This window comes from Bos taurus, chromosome 22 (genome assembly GCF_002263795.3).
Source record: "Bos taurus isolate L1 Dominette 01449 registration number 42190680 breed Hereford chromosome 22, ARS-UCD2.0, whole genome shotgun sequence".
Taxonomy (NCBI): Eukaryota; Metazoa; Chordata; class Mammalia; order Artiodactyla; family Bovidae; genus Bos; species Bos taurus.
The window spans coordinates 37,675,787-37,690,691 of NC_037349.1; the positions used below are offsets into that span (position 1 = coordinate 37,675,787).

Consider the following 14,905-nt stretch of genomic DNA (forward strand, 5'->3'; position numbering starts at 1 on the left):
AGAATCCATCATTCCCTTCTTGCCCAATCATGTTGTGGGTAGATCAGGTTATGTGGAATGTAAGACTTCTTTGGGGACTGAACAGATAACAAAGGTGGTCTCTAGCACATCTGCAAGCTTAAGCCATTATAGCAGATGCTGTCTGTGTCTCTTCAGGCCTTAACATTCTTGTGGCCTGAGTTCCAGCTGCCAGGATCTGCATTTCTTTGCTTGATTTCTTTGCCTGGGGTCTGCCCTTCTCCTCTGCAAAGAGCAGGTTGGAAATGTTCAAAAAACACTACCTATCCCCACAAGCTTTCAACCAATGACTAAAGAGAACTGGTGTACAAATACTCCCGTTTTTTGCCCTTGGAGAAACCTTTCTTTCTTTCTTTTTCCTGATGTGGACCATTTTTAAAGTTTTTACTGAATTTGTTAAAATATTGCTGCTATTTTATGTTTTGGTTTATTGGTCATGAGCCATGTGGGATCTCGGCTTCCCCACCAGGGATCAAACCCACACCTCTTGCATTGGAAGGTGAAGTCTTAACCACTGGACCACTAGGGAAGTCCCTAGAGGGAAAATTTTGAGTGCATGCTTCTCACTGGCTTACAGAGTTCCCCAGTGGTATTAAACTGCAAGTTGCCCACAGTGGTAACCTGCTTGGTAATGACTGAACTTTTTTATTGGCAGCCTTTCCTTTCCTGTCTCACTTCGCCCATCCCCCAGTGCTCCAGATCTGCTCCCACATAAACTACTTGCACTCAGATTCTCGTCTTGGGTTCTATTCCTGGGGGCAGGCACCATCCCCTCCAACCTGAATTTCTGCATAGATATCTTAACTGGGCTTCTGCTGAGCAGAGCTGCTACAGTGAATTTGTTTAAAAGTCAAGCTGGGGACTTCCCCGGCAGTCCAGTAGTTAAGATGCTGGACATCCCCTACAGGGGGTACAGGTTCAGTCCCTGGACAAAAAGATTCCACATGCTATGCGGCACAGCCAAAAAAAAAAAGAAGGAGGAAAAAGAAAAAGTCAAATTGTATCATATAAAATTATCCTGTAAGTTTCCTTTGCCCTTGGAATGCAATCCAGACTTCTGATTTCATCCCCAAGACCTTGCTTTCCCTGGCCCCTGCCTCTCCCTCCAACCTCATCCTGTTCCTTGTCTTCCTTGTCTATTATACTACCGCCAAATGACTGACTGCCTTAGGATCTCTGTCCTTGCATTTTTCAGGACCTCACCCTTAGACATTATTTTTAATCACATCACAGTTTTCATTTCCTTGTTGTTGTTGTTCCATCGCTAAGTTGTGTCCTACTCTTTTTCATTTCCTTAAGAACGTCTGTTTGAAATTCTTTTCTTGTTTATACTTGCTTAGTGTTGGCCTCTCAGCCCAGATTGTAAATTCTGTAAAGGAAGCGATTTAATTGTGGCTCATCCAGTATTCAAGACAGTTTCCAACCGATAGGTGGCATTCCATATAAGCTTGTTCAAATTGAATGGATGGATGGATGGACTGGGTGGGAGAAGTCTGATGAGTTATGATCTCCTTACTGTGTTTTCATGTATGATGTTCTCTCTGCTGGGAATGATCTCCATTCACCATTCTTTCCTTATCTGACATATCCTTCAAGGCCTAAAATAAAGACCACCCTTCTAGAAAATCTTCCCTGTTTCCCTAAGCCCAAAACAACTTTGTTTTGCTACTTGCTAGTAGAATAACGAGGGTATTTTGGTGATAAACAATTACACACTGTGTCTACATTTTGAATCAGCTTCTTAATTCTAATGCATGGGGCATAATTCATACTTTATTTTTTCCATCGCTATGTAATAAAGTAATTTTGAAAATGACACACAGGCCAGTTTGCAGCAAGATGTGCTGTTTTGTTGCAGAGCGTGGAACAGTGGTTACTGTGTCTCGCCTTGATGTGGAGAGAGCTGAGTTTGCACGTGGTCAGTCCTTCTCCAATTAAAGCTTGTGACGGTGACTGGCAGTGTGCGGCCATCCTGGTGGCTGTCTATCTGTGGCATGAATGACAACGCACCTTTTTATGATCAGTATCTGATTAGGTGAGCTGAGACGGGTGGCTGAGGTAAGAATTTCAAGTGAGTGGAGAGCAGAGGCACTGTATTGCTATGTTTATTGGCTCAACCAGACCCATGGTTGATCATCACGTTGATGCTTATTGAGTCTCATATTCTGGTTCTCAGAAATGACTTGTTGAAATCCAGGTTTTCTGGATCTGACAGTAAGTTGTTAAAAGCTTAAGTTTTGGAGTCACAGCCCTGGATTGGATTCCTGGTTCTATCACACAAGAGCTCTGTGATCTTGGGTAATTTACTGAAACCTTCTCATCTTCAATTTCTTTCTTTATAAAATGGGATGACAATACTACTTACTCTTTAGGGTGGGTACTCTTTAGAATAAATGGGATAATTTATATAATATTCTCAGCATAGTGCTGAGCATGTGGTGTGAATTTCATAAATGCCGTTTATCACAGTTTCGTAATCCCTTATTTGAAAACCTTTTGCTCTGGCTGTATTTCAAGACAAAGACTTTTGAATTTTAGAAAGGTAATATGGCGTGTCTACCATATATTATGCAATTACCCACTATTCAAATTCATAAATATCTCTGCTGTGAAACACAGAAATACTCAAACTAAGTGGAACAAAGAAAGATCTGGCTTGTCAGGTTAGGTCAGGCTTTGATGATCTCAGTAAATTATGAGAAAGTCTTGTTTCGGGCTTTTGGAATTTGGATATGGGATTATGGGGTTGAGTTTCTGTCAGTATGGCTATTTTTATTATTTGAAGCTCAGTTTCCAAATCTACAATTCTGTGACTTTCTTTGTCTCCCCTCCCCTATCCCAATCAAACTCTCAACTACATGTGAGACAGTTGCCCCCCAGCCTACCTCCTGTTTCCTAAACTTTATCTCTGATTATCTAATGATAAATAAAGCCTAGTTTCTGCTAATTACTACTCATGTGGTTTTGTTTGGGCCCCAATTACTCTACCTTTCGAATGAAAATGATAATTGCACCTACCTCATAGCAATGCTTAGAATTTGTTCTGTACAGAGGTTGGCAGTCATTAAATGATACCTTCCTTTTCCTTTTCTTTCTCCTTCTTATCCACCCTGTTTCTCCAGGATCATAGTTAATTAATCAAATACCTACCCTATGATGAATCCAGTCCTATAGTCCCTGGAGATATGGAGTATTTGCTATGGTCTTCAGCTGTAAGAAGGTTGTCTCTTGTTATGATGATATGGTGAATACATATAAAGCAAAAAAAAAAAAAAAAGATAATTTAATATTAAGTTATATGTATGGTGCTTTCCTTGTTAAAAGAAGAATATGCAGGACTAGAGCATTCGGGGGAGCTTCCTGAAGGGGTGAGATATACCTGAGTCTGTGAAGAATGACTAGGATTTTAGAGGGTGAAGGCTTAACAGTGAGCATCTGGGGCAGATGCCCCAGTGAAGACATGGGAAACTTTACAGAGATGGAAATAAGTCCAGTGTAACTACTGGGTAAAGATTGTCTCTCTTGACCACATCATGTAGATGCTCTAGACTCGGACAATCTTCAAGAATTATCTGATTCCAACTCATGCCTTCTCCACTGAGGTGATGTCCTTGATAGCCTTCCAAACAAGTACCTATCTGGGTGGAGAATAGAAATACTCCCAGAAAATGAGCAGTCAGACCACATTCATAGCACCTTTTGGGAAATGACTCCCAGATGATGCTCCAAAGCAGAACCATCTGTCCTAGGATAAGTAGAGCTGTCACACGTGTACATTATCTGAACTAGTGGATGTTTATGAGGAAAGTATTACCTTTAAGACTATCCATCTAAAGCATTTTCTTCCCCCTCCTTAAAAGATAAAACAGATACACAGGCCAAGAGATGATTGCAAAAGACACAGTAGTTGCAAAACTCCAGTGTCATGACCTTGATGAACCTCCTGATACAATACATTATGCTCTGAGCTTGCGGCCAATTGGTTCTGGAAAACTCTTTGAGCAAGTGCCAACTGCTGGAAATTTCATCCAGGTGAGCACCAGGTGCTGCTTCTCCAGGGATTTTCCCGAGGAGATGGAGTCATTTCATGGCCACAGTGTGGTTGGTGTGGGTGCATTCAGCAGTGGGAGCTGGGACACAGCAGAGAAGGGTCTGGAAGGCATTCGGGCAAGTCCTTCAGTATTTTGATACCGGACACCATCATCTTACCATTAGCACAAAATAATTGACTTCCTGTTTAGCTGCAGAAATGAATCAGAGGCTAAAATAGATGCTGATTTTCTCAAAGATAAGTCTGTTTGACTACATGTGTGATGATGGCTCATCCTTCTGGCATTGGGAGTGAGAGATCAGCTTCTTTCTCCACCCTTAAGAGGTCATAAAGTTTCCACTGACAGAGGGGGGACATAGTAAGTTTTTTTTTTCCTCCTTTGCAAGATCGAGTTGTGCTTTGGGAGAATCCTCCTTCTAACTTCTAATTTCCACAGCTCTATTATTTTTTCTATTCCCTCAAAGTTCCAACCCCTAAAAAAAAAATACTGATCCCGGTTAGGTTGGCATAATTGTTCCTTAACCAAAGCATCACCAAACACTCCTTCTCAGCCAAAAGACATGGCTGAGAAAGCCACTGATGATCTTTCTCATTTTTGGGTCCAAACCCACCCTAAATTTTCTGGAAAACTCCACAAGTTACAAGTTTAGCGTTTGCATATGTTATGAATTTTTAAGATTAGCCACTGAGCCAAGAGGTTTCCTGAGTTGATGTTCATTTTGAAATGCAATGCAAAACTATCATTTTAAAAAGAGAATTTGGAGAAAGATGGCAGTTTTGTAAACACAATGCTAACATTTGAGCCTTTCCATATGCTTGCTCTGCTTCTCAACAACTCCTTCCACCTGTTGCCCACCTCTCATTAATTTCTATATTTTCATAATTATCCTTTGGGTCTTAAATGTCATTCATTCCTGAAAGCTTTCTTTTACTATTTGAACCTGCTAAGTTCTCTAACATATGTTTTTGAGTCGTTTATTTCTGTGTTTCAATACCTTTCATAGTGCTTGGTGCATAGTGGGTACTCAGTATAACTTAATGAATGAATGAATGATTTATTGAATGAGATACTCAGTTTAAAAATGTAGTTAAAACATTTTTAACCTGGGTCCCAAACACCTAGGTACTTGATGTCATGTTGGCCAATTCCAATTAATGCCAGCTGAGATTCATGCCAATACTATTACATGAGGACTGTCTTCAAGTCTCTGTTGTGGGATCATATTGTTTATTGCTATATCCCTAATACCTACAATTGTACTTGGCACTTAATTAATACTCAAAATATTTTTTAAATGGTGAGTGACTTGTCATAATAGGAGTAGCTATATTTATTAGTATGCTTTATCACTTCCAAAGTGCTTTCAAAACATTTTCTCTTTTAAAATATTTCGCTCAAGATCATACAATTAGCATGCGATAAAGACAGGCCATGACCCATGCTTCCCTTCTACTATGCTAGGATGCTTTCTCCAAAAATAAGCTACTTTGGAAGATCAAAGATGTCCCTTTGTTCCACCAAAATGCCTACTTCTGTGTGTCAGTTTTGACCAGTCTCAAGAATATTCTAAAGCTATCATTATTAAATGAAAATGGCTGTGCCCTTTCATTTTCCAGAATGATCTATTACTTAAAATATGTACATTAAACAAAAAGTCAATAATTTTCTCTGAAATAATGTTGTTCTGCAAGGTTGTAAAAGAATTGGATTATGAGGACCCAGACATAGTTCCAGCTGGCCATATCTATGAAATGACAATTTCAGTATTTGATGACTTACATCCCTTCCGTACAGGTAAGCTTGATAAATTTCATGGAACATTAAGTGTCTTTTCTTTAGACTGTGCACTTTAGATTTTAAAATGTAAAACTTCATTATATTGGGGACAGTTTCGTTAAATTAGACAAAGGAGAAAGGGGAGACTTAGATTCATGTTGGAAGTTATCATTAGGTCTGCGAGTGTTGTTCATCTCTTAGCACACCTTATGCAAAACACAATTCTTAAATGCAAGTCTGGCTAGAGATCCTTGGAGCTGGAAGTGGGATGTGTTAGGGACACAGAGAGCCCAATCCTAATGCTTGTTACTGAAACGATTTTCTGTCAGTAGTGTCTCCACTTCAGACTGGGGGACTTACACGTAACAGAAAATTTTTTCTCACTCTTCTGGAGCCTGGCAAGTCCATATCAAGGCACTGTCAGACTTGGTGTCTATAGAGGGTCTGCATCCTGCTCTTAGATGTTTGTCTTCTCACCGTGACTTCACATGGAAGAATAGGCAAGAGGCACTCTCTGGGGTGTCTTTTTAAGAGCATTAATCCCATCATGAGGGTTCCACCCTTATGACATGTCATCATACCAAAGACCCTCTCCATCCTAATACCATCACAGTGGGAGAATAGGTTTTAGTATATAAATTTTGGAGGAACATAAACATTCAGTTCATAGCATTTAGTAATGCCAAATACCTCTTATTTGGAAAGAGCCAGATATTGGGTCACGTGTAGTCCACACATATGAGTAATAGGATTTTTTTTGGGGGGGGGAGTTGCCTGTATCATTATTTTACGTGATACAGGTAGAGCCATTTTTAATGCAAACGGTGGGACAGTGCCAGATTCCACAGCTCATTCCCTTTGTGAGTCCCTTGACATTTGTGGATTTAAGAGTTCTGGTTTTGCTAATTGTAAAACACCCTCGGGCACAGATTTAAATTGTGTGCTGTGGAGCCAGAGCAGAGTGCCTAGCTGGTGAAATGAGCTTAGCCAATCACCAGACACCTGCTTCTCTGCTAATTGTTGTACAAATGAGAACATGCATTAAGTGGCTCAATAGGTCATTTATGTGTTCAACAACATGTTATCACATTTAAGAGTGAATTAGTAGCTGTAGAGGTAGTTGTGAAAATAAGGTTGCACAAGTTTCCAGATATGTCTATTATTAATGACAGCCGTCTATTTTATATGGAAAGTATGGTAATAAGTGATCTAGGAGGTGGGTTGGCATCAAAGATGTCCAAAAAGAAGTGAGCGTTTGGGTGGAGAACACAGGGTTACTAGTAGAATGTCAATGCTTGCTACGGGAGAGCCTGGAACATGGACAGTGCTTGTGTTTCATGTTTTATCTCTTGTGCCATCTCTAAGCAATTGGTGGTGGTTGCCTAGATCATTGAATTGAGAAGGATTCTGAGGTTGCCTCTGAAAGCAGTGCAAAGAGCACTGTGTTATGGAATTAAGCAGGTGGCATCATGGCAGCATCCATATGTTTTGCAACCAAAAAAAATTTATTGCTGGACGTTCAGCAACAGGTCTAGAGCTCTTTAAATCCCTCTTGACTCTCTGATGTAAGAGTTTTAATAGGATTCAGTTTACAAACGTCATTTGTAGACTTACATGATCCAACTATGCGGATAAATGATCTGTACAGGACAGAGACACAGCATGACAGTATGCCCACAAGTTTTCTTAGGTCTTCTCTGCTCCCCACTGGTGGAGTTTCATTGGTTCATGCAAAAGCCTGTAACAAAGCCCAACAAATCTTTTAGGAAAAATGCTTTTTCTTGTAGTTACTCATCCTGATGGCCTCACAAATCAAAATAGAATCTGCCCTTTTCACCAGAGTTGAGCCTTTTTCCAAGAAGAAGAGAAAAAAAAAATCTCTCATGGTAATAAATCCACATCTTCTCTGGTCCCCACACCCCAGTATATTCCCAGCAGCTGCTCATAAAGAATGCTTGTAACACCCCACATGTGGTTCAGTCTATTTTTATAGGCCAATCAATTAGCACAATTTTGAGTCTTTATGGGTGCAATAAAAATCATAGTATGGCAAAGCTATAAGTGGCATCTGTTCTTAAGGCACATAAATGGAGTTTATTGAAGGAAATATAGAGGTTTTCACATAAATCACCTGTCTCCATGCAAAGTGCTTTTTACTCTTTCTTGGTGGTCACACATACCTTTGAGATGCTGAGAAAGCTATAGACCCTATACCTAGGAAAACACACATAATGTATACCAAAATATAAGGAATGAAACAGATTCTCTGAAATCAAGATTCTATGGGTCTCAGATTAAATTTTCTTGTTTGAAAATGCATAGCATAGACTTTCAAGAGAGACAAGATACAAGTATTCTTCAGAGCATAGTTTCTACAAGATGATCAACTAGAAAAAAACTCCACGGTCAAGTACATTTGGGAAGTGTCAACTACAAACTGGCACTTGCCATTGGCAGCTGCCATCTACCTCTATAAGGATTAAAGCTGATTTTCAACACACCCTGAAAGGAGTTCAGGGTGGAAAGCAGAAACGAGGTACACTGTGCTCAGGGAACGGAGAAGGCAATGGCACCCCACTCCAGTACTCTTGCCTGGAAAATCCCATGGACGGAGGAGCCTGGTAGGCTGCAGTCCATGGGGTCGCTAAGAGTCGGACACAACTGTGCGACTTCACTTTCACTTTTCACTTTCATGCATTGGAGAAGGAAATGGCAACTCACTCCAGTGTTCTTGCCTGGAGAATCCCAGGGATGGGGGAGCCTGGTGGGCTGCCGTCCATGGGGTCACACAGAGTCAGACACGACTGAAGTGATTTAGCAGCAGCAGTGCTCAGGGAAAAACTGGCAGGACAGTCTTCCGATAGATATTTTCAAGAGCTGATTTTACGAACCCAATTCTTGTATTTCCTCATATCTAGAAAACCATTAAAATCCTTCATGGTGACAACCACTCCTTGGGACTAGCAAAAGCTTCGCAAGACTAGCAGAAACCTTATGGGGAAAAAAAAAAATGTGCTTGATTGCATGTACTCCCCCTTCACCAAAATCACATTTATACTGACCTTGCCCCTGCCTCTTTGGAGTAGTCTCTCAGAGCTATCTGAGGTGCTATTTCCTAGGCTGTAGTCCTCATTCTGCCCCAAATAAAACTTACCTCACAACTTTCATGTTGTACACTTTTTTTTTTTTAGTCTACAGAAGCAATGCATAGATGGAGATTCAAAATACAGAATGACATATCAGAAATCCTAAGAAGTTTTGCCATAAGGAAACCTTTTAATATTTGTTTAACTTGGCATTTTGCATTTGATATATTAGCATGTCAGAAGAGACATTTTGGGAGATGTTGGCAGACTCAAGTCGATTCAATACCTGCTCAGTGACTTACTAGGATTTGTGACCTTTGGCAAAGAACATGACTCTGTGAACCTCAGTTTTCTCTTCTGTAAAATGGAGACATTAACACTATTGCTGAGTCAGCACCTTGCACAGTAAAGGTTAATTATTACTTTATTTTTAATGCTAAAAATCTCCTGGTTTGAAATTTCCTTGCTTTTGTGTTTGAATATTTTTCTTCTTTTTTGACAACTTTCTGATAGGTTAGTTTGAGCTTGGTCTGAAAAATAGAGTTCCTTTTCTATAACCTGCAATATACAAACATCTGCCTGAGAGGAATAAAATTAAATAACTACATTTCACTAACCAATTATGGGAAAAAATCTTGGGCATGATCTCATTTTTACACACTACAAAATAGAAGATTGAAACTGATGAAGAATCTGGGCCTCTGAGAAGTTAAGCTAGTTCAAGGCCATTCAGCATGTCATAACCAATCCCTGGACATGGGTTTTCTGAGTCTTTTTCCATTTCACCTCCTAGGATATATTAAATGTAGAGTGTAGAAAGTCATATGCTGGGTTGAAAGTAACACCCAAACAAACGCTAATGGAAGAAAGCATACACATGATAGATATAATAAACTCTCTTGAATAAAACGTATAATTAAACATTCATATATTACATATAACATGTATATATCTATCATTATCCTATAAAATAAAACATGGCATGCAGCACATTATATATCTTTAACTAATTGCTTTGGTTAGCCTAGAACTCATTTATGTTCCTTGAGAATGCAGAGTCTGGAAACAGGAATCAACTGGGAGCAAGGAGCATCCCCCCATAATTTCAAATCTTCCCCAAAGCGTGTTCCTGGGGGCACATTTGACTAGTGTCTAGAATAAAGCCACCACCACCGCAAAGCATTTTTTTACTGTTTAATTTTTCAGTAACAGTGACGATCATTGCAGAAACTGCTCCTGCCAATGATTTCAGCCCTGTATTCAAAGCTGTGCACTATTCATTCTCCATTCCAGAAACTTCAGGAGGTAAGACGTCCCTGTATTTATGTGAATATATATTCACAGATACACTTAACAACACTTAACATTACACTTAACGTTCTATTCTTTTTTTCCGCAGAGAGCTGGTTGTTAAACATCCGCCAGCATATCATTGGGCGGAACCCACACTACTTCAAACCAGTTTATTTCCTTGGCAGGCAAATACATTCATTAGACAGTTGTTTTGAGGCGAGACTAGGAAATAAAAAACCCACATATTTGGATTTCAGTTCTTCGTGTCATCATGGAGTTTTGGACAAGTCCTTAACCTCTCTGTAAAATAAATGCACACTTTTTATATTCTAGTTCTAGAAATATAACACAGTTGTATCTTACAATATATGACCAGACAATTTCAGAAAAAAATGCATATAAAACTATCACAGGATTGATCCTGGTTTCCCCACAATGGACTTTTGCTCTTTTTTCAAAAGTACTAAAATACTGATTTCTGAGCACTGAGGGAGGCTCATTACCATAGCTCCTTTCCTCGCTTTGCATTCTCCCCATTCTGTGGTGGCCTTCTAGCTCTAGGGAGGTCTAGAGTTAATGGAACGTGATGATGGGTCTTTATGCAGAAGCTAAATAGTTGATAATTCTCTAATTATCTCTTAGCTTATAAATTGTGAATCTGGACCAGAGGGTCTGAACATTGGCTTTGAGGGTCCCTGAGGGAAAAGATCCATAGCCTTCATGAAACCATCAAATGGATTCTATAATCCTCCAAAGTTAATGACAATCAATCTAGATTTTAAAATAGAGACTTGCATTTTTAAAACAATAGACTGTAGTTTATTGCAGTTTAGGTTGACAACAAAATTAAGCAGAAGGTAAAGAGATTTCCCATATACCCTCCACCCTCATACAGGCGTAGACTCCTTCACCATCAGTATCCCCCACCAGAGTGGTACACTTACTACAGTTGAACCTGCATTGACACATCATTATCACCCAAAGTCCAGAGTGTACACTAAAGATCACTGTTGGCATTGCACATTCCATGGGTTTGAACAAACATATCATGACATGTATCTACCATTATGGTATCACACAGAATAGTTTCTCTGCCCCAACAGTCTTATGCACTAGTCATTCTTCCCTTTCCCCTAAACCCTGAAAACCTCTGCTCTTTTTTTATCATTCTCTATAGTTTTGCCTTTTAAGACTGGCATTTAAAAATACAGTTGCTTCTCTGCTCAGTGTTATGTGGCAGCCTGGATGGGAGCGGAGTCTGGGGGAGAATGGATATGTATATGTATGGCTAAGTCCCTTCTCCGTTAGTCTGAAACTATCACAACATTGTTAATGGGCTATACCCCAGTACAAAATTAAAAATTCAAAAGAAAAAAAAAAAACAGTTGCTTTATGGGGATCAACTGTTTTATGTCAGTTTCTCTTCTAACTATCCAAAGTTTTTCTGAAATGTAATTGTATATTTTGAAGGTAAAACTTTCTAAACATATCGAACACTTCTACATTTTCTTAAGGAAAGTTTAATACCTAATGATGGCTGAGGAGAAGGATTTAGGTTTTTCAATTATAGCATCTCTGGTTTAGGAGGGCTGGAAAAGTTGAACCTCTTTGTTCTACTATGCGGAAAACCGAGGCTGGAGAGAGAATTGGGTCACACAGCTAGTGAGTGGCAGAGGTGATAGCTGAACGCAGACTTCCAACTTCCTGGTCCAGTTCTCCCTTTAGTATTCCAGGCTGCTTTTGGGGATGGATTTTGATGACTGGGGTCTCCAGAAGTCTGAAAACAAGTGCTGAGAGTTCATACAAAAAGATAAATGAGTCGTTCGTATGTGTACTATTCTCCAAATAGCTGGCTTCTGACCTGCTCCACCAGAGAGAAGACTTCTAGGTCTTCATAAGAAAGCAACATGATGTAACAGAAATACCAAACAGAATTGGATTCAAATTCTTCATCAGCCATTGTCAGTTAAATGACTTTCAGTTCAGTTCAGTTCAGTTGCTCAGTCGTGTCCAACTCTTTGCAACCCCATGAATCGCAGCACGCCAGGCCTCCCTGTCCATCACCAACTCCCAGAGTTCACTCAGACTCACGTCCATCGAGTCAGTGATGCCATCCAGCCATCTCATCCTCTGTCGTCCCCTTCTCCTCTTGCCCCCAATCCCTCCCAGCATCAGAGTCTTTTCCAATGAGTCAACTCTTCGCATCAGGTGGCCAAAGTACTGGAGTTTCAGCTTTAGTGTCATTCCTTCCAAAGAAATCCCAGGGCTGATCTCCTTCAGAATGGACTGGTTGGATCTCCTTGCAGTCCAAGGGACTCTCAAGAGTCTTTTCCAACACCACAGTTGAAAAGTATCAGGCTAGTCCCATAACTTTCAAGTCTTTTTGAGCTCTCATTGGTAGAATGGAGATTGTAGTAATTACATCATGGAGTAGAGATGATGATAAACTGATCATTGTAGGTATGTAAACTACATGATACATACTTAACAGTAGCCATGACAGCATTGCCAATAATAATAAAAACAACCATTAAAATTCACTGAGTGCCTACAGTGTGCTAGAACCTTTTCTTTGCTTTTTAAAATTGTCCCTTGATCTTCCCTACCATGATAAATACAATTAGGAGAGGGTTAGTGTTTTGAGGTGATACCCATTACAGGAGACAAAATTTTCAGAACTCAGTGGCAATTTGCTTTAGAGGAGGAAATTAGAAAATTAATACTACTCTGAAAATCAACTCATCTCAGAATATCAAACATTAAGCCTGTAGACCTTGAGGATATCAAAAATCTATTACTGTGGAGGTCTTTTTCCATGCTGTGTTGATTAGCACAGAGGATTTGAGTGTGCCTTGAGGACTACATTTTTTCCAGCTTAAAAAAATTATGAGAGTCTATCATCTTTAAAGTAAAAAAAAAAATTCTGATATGTAATGAATACCTGAAACTCTCATTGACAGAAAGATTCTGAAGAGAGGGAGGCATAGGCAAAAAAAAAAAAAAATCCTTTATCAAAACTATCAGAAATGACTGAGGAGAAAATACATGAAAATTAAATCACTATGGGTTGCAAGTCATGAAGAAAAACATGTTTGATTTCTAGTAGTTTTTTGATGAGAAAGTTTGGCAGAGTTACAGTTTCATAATTTCTCTATTTTAAACTTGGCTAAAGATGCTCAAGATAGCTTTTAGTTTTACTGAAAGGTTAATTTTTCACCTATAGACAAATAAGCTTCCCATTATACTTTGCCAGGTGTTAAATGTGAAAATGGCACCCTCTTTGCCCGGCAATGTAGGCTGGAGATGGCAAGGTCATCTGTAACCTATTTTACATGGTCCTGTATCAGTTACAACACCCTTCTCTAACAGTGATGCTTTCACAGAAACAGTAGGTTGGACTTTTTATATTCTGGACTTGTCATAATGAAACATTAAGTTCCTTTTCACAAATGTGTTTTCTCTGTTCTTGGTATTCTGAGTCATGTTCATTGCCTGCTTAATGACACATTTTCAGAGGCTGATGAATCTTGGTAAACAAAGTTGCAAACAGAGAAAAAACCCATGAGGTTGAAGGGGGTGGGGACCCAGCACATGAAATGATTTCTTCATCCTAATTTTCATTCTTGGTTATCAGCAACCCAAATGTCCTAGATAATATATGTTGTTAAGCCCAGTCATTGTGTGGCTAGCCTAGTCATTGTATCTGACTCCTTTGCAACCCCATGGACTGTACCGCTTCAGGCTCCTTTGTCCATGGGATTCTCCAGACCAGAATACTGGAGTGGGTTGCCATTTTCTCCACCAGGAGACCACCCAGACCAGGTATCAAACCCATATCTCCAGCACTGTGGGGGATTCTTTACCACAGAGCCACCAGGGGAGACCTCATTGTATCAGTTATCTATTGCTAAAAGTGTGCTGAATAATGAAAACTACAGAAAAGGAGAATAAAGCAACAGTGAACATTTATTTTCTGTGATTGTGGTTTTCAGTCTGTCTACCCTGTGATGGAGAAGGATAAGAGGCTTATGGAAGCTTCCTGATGGGAGAGACTGCCTGAGGAGGAAACTGGGTCTTGTTCTGATGGGTGGGGCCATGCTCAGTAAATCTTTAATCCAATTATCTGTTGATGGGTGGAGCTGTGTTCCCTTCCAGCTATTTACCTGGGGCCAAACGATGGTGGAGGTAATGAAGATAACGGTAACTCCCTCAAAAGGTCCCATGCATGCACTGCTACACTCAGTGCCCCCAACCCTGCAGCAGGCCACCACTGACCCACGCCTCCGCTGAAGACTCCTGGACATTCCCGGCCAAGTCTGGGTCAGTCTCTTGTGGGGTCACTGCTCCTTTCTCCTGGGCCCTGGTACACACAAGGTTCTCTCTGTGCCCTCCAAGAGTCTACTTCCCAGTCCTGTGTAAGTTCTGGCAGCTCTATGGTGGGGTTAATGGTGAAGTCCTCCAAGAGGGCTTATGCCATGATCAAGACTGCTGCACCCAGAGCCAACCCACACCTCCACAGGAGATGCTCAAACACAGTTCTGGCTCAGTCTCTGTGGGGTCTCTGGGTCCTGGTGCACAAGGTTTGTTTGAGCCCTCTGAGCGTCTCTGGTGGGAATGGGGTTTAATTCTAAATGTGAATTCGCCCCTCCTGCTGTCTTGCTGGGGCTTCTCCTTTGCCCT

The 14,905-nt window shown here is 40.3% G+C and overlaps 1 protein-coding gene across 2 annotated transcripts in view; it reads right to left on the bottom strand.

Moving 5' to 3' along the window:
- The window catches only part of C22H3orf49 (chromosome 22 C3orf49 homolog), a 122,687-nt gene that overhangs the window by 64,809 nt on the left and 42,973 nt on the right, over positions 1 to 14,905 (bottom strand). For both annotated transcript variants that reach the window (XR_009492432.1, XM_059880158.1), the window contains exons 4-5: positions 7,461 to 7,584; positions 3,169 to 3,245 (exon numbers count right to left, since the gene is read on the bottom strand). The gene's annotated coding sequence lies outside the window, so the exon portion shown is untranslated. The remainder of the gene's footprint in view (positions 1 to 3,168; positions 3,246 to 7,460; positions 7,585 to 14,905) is intronic.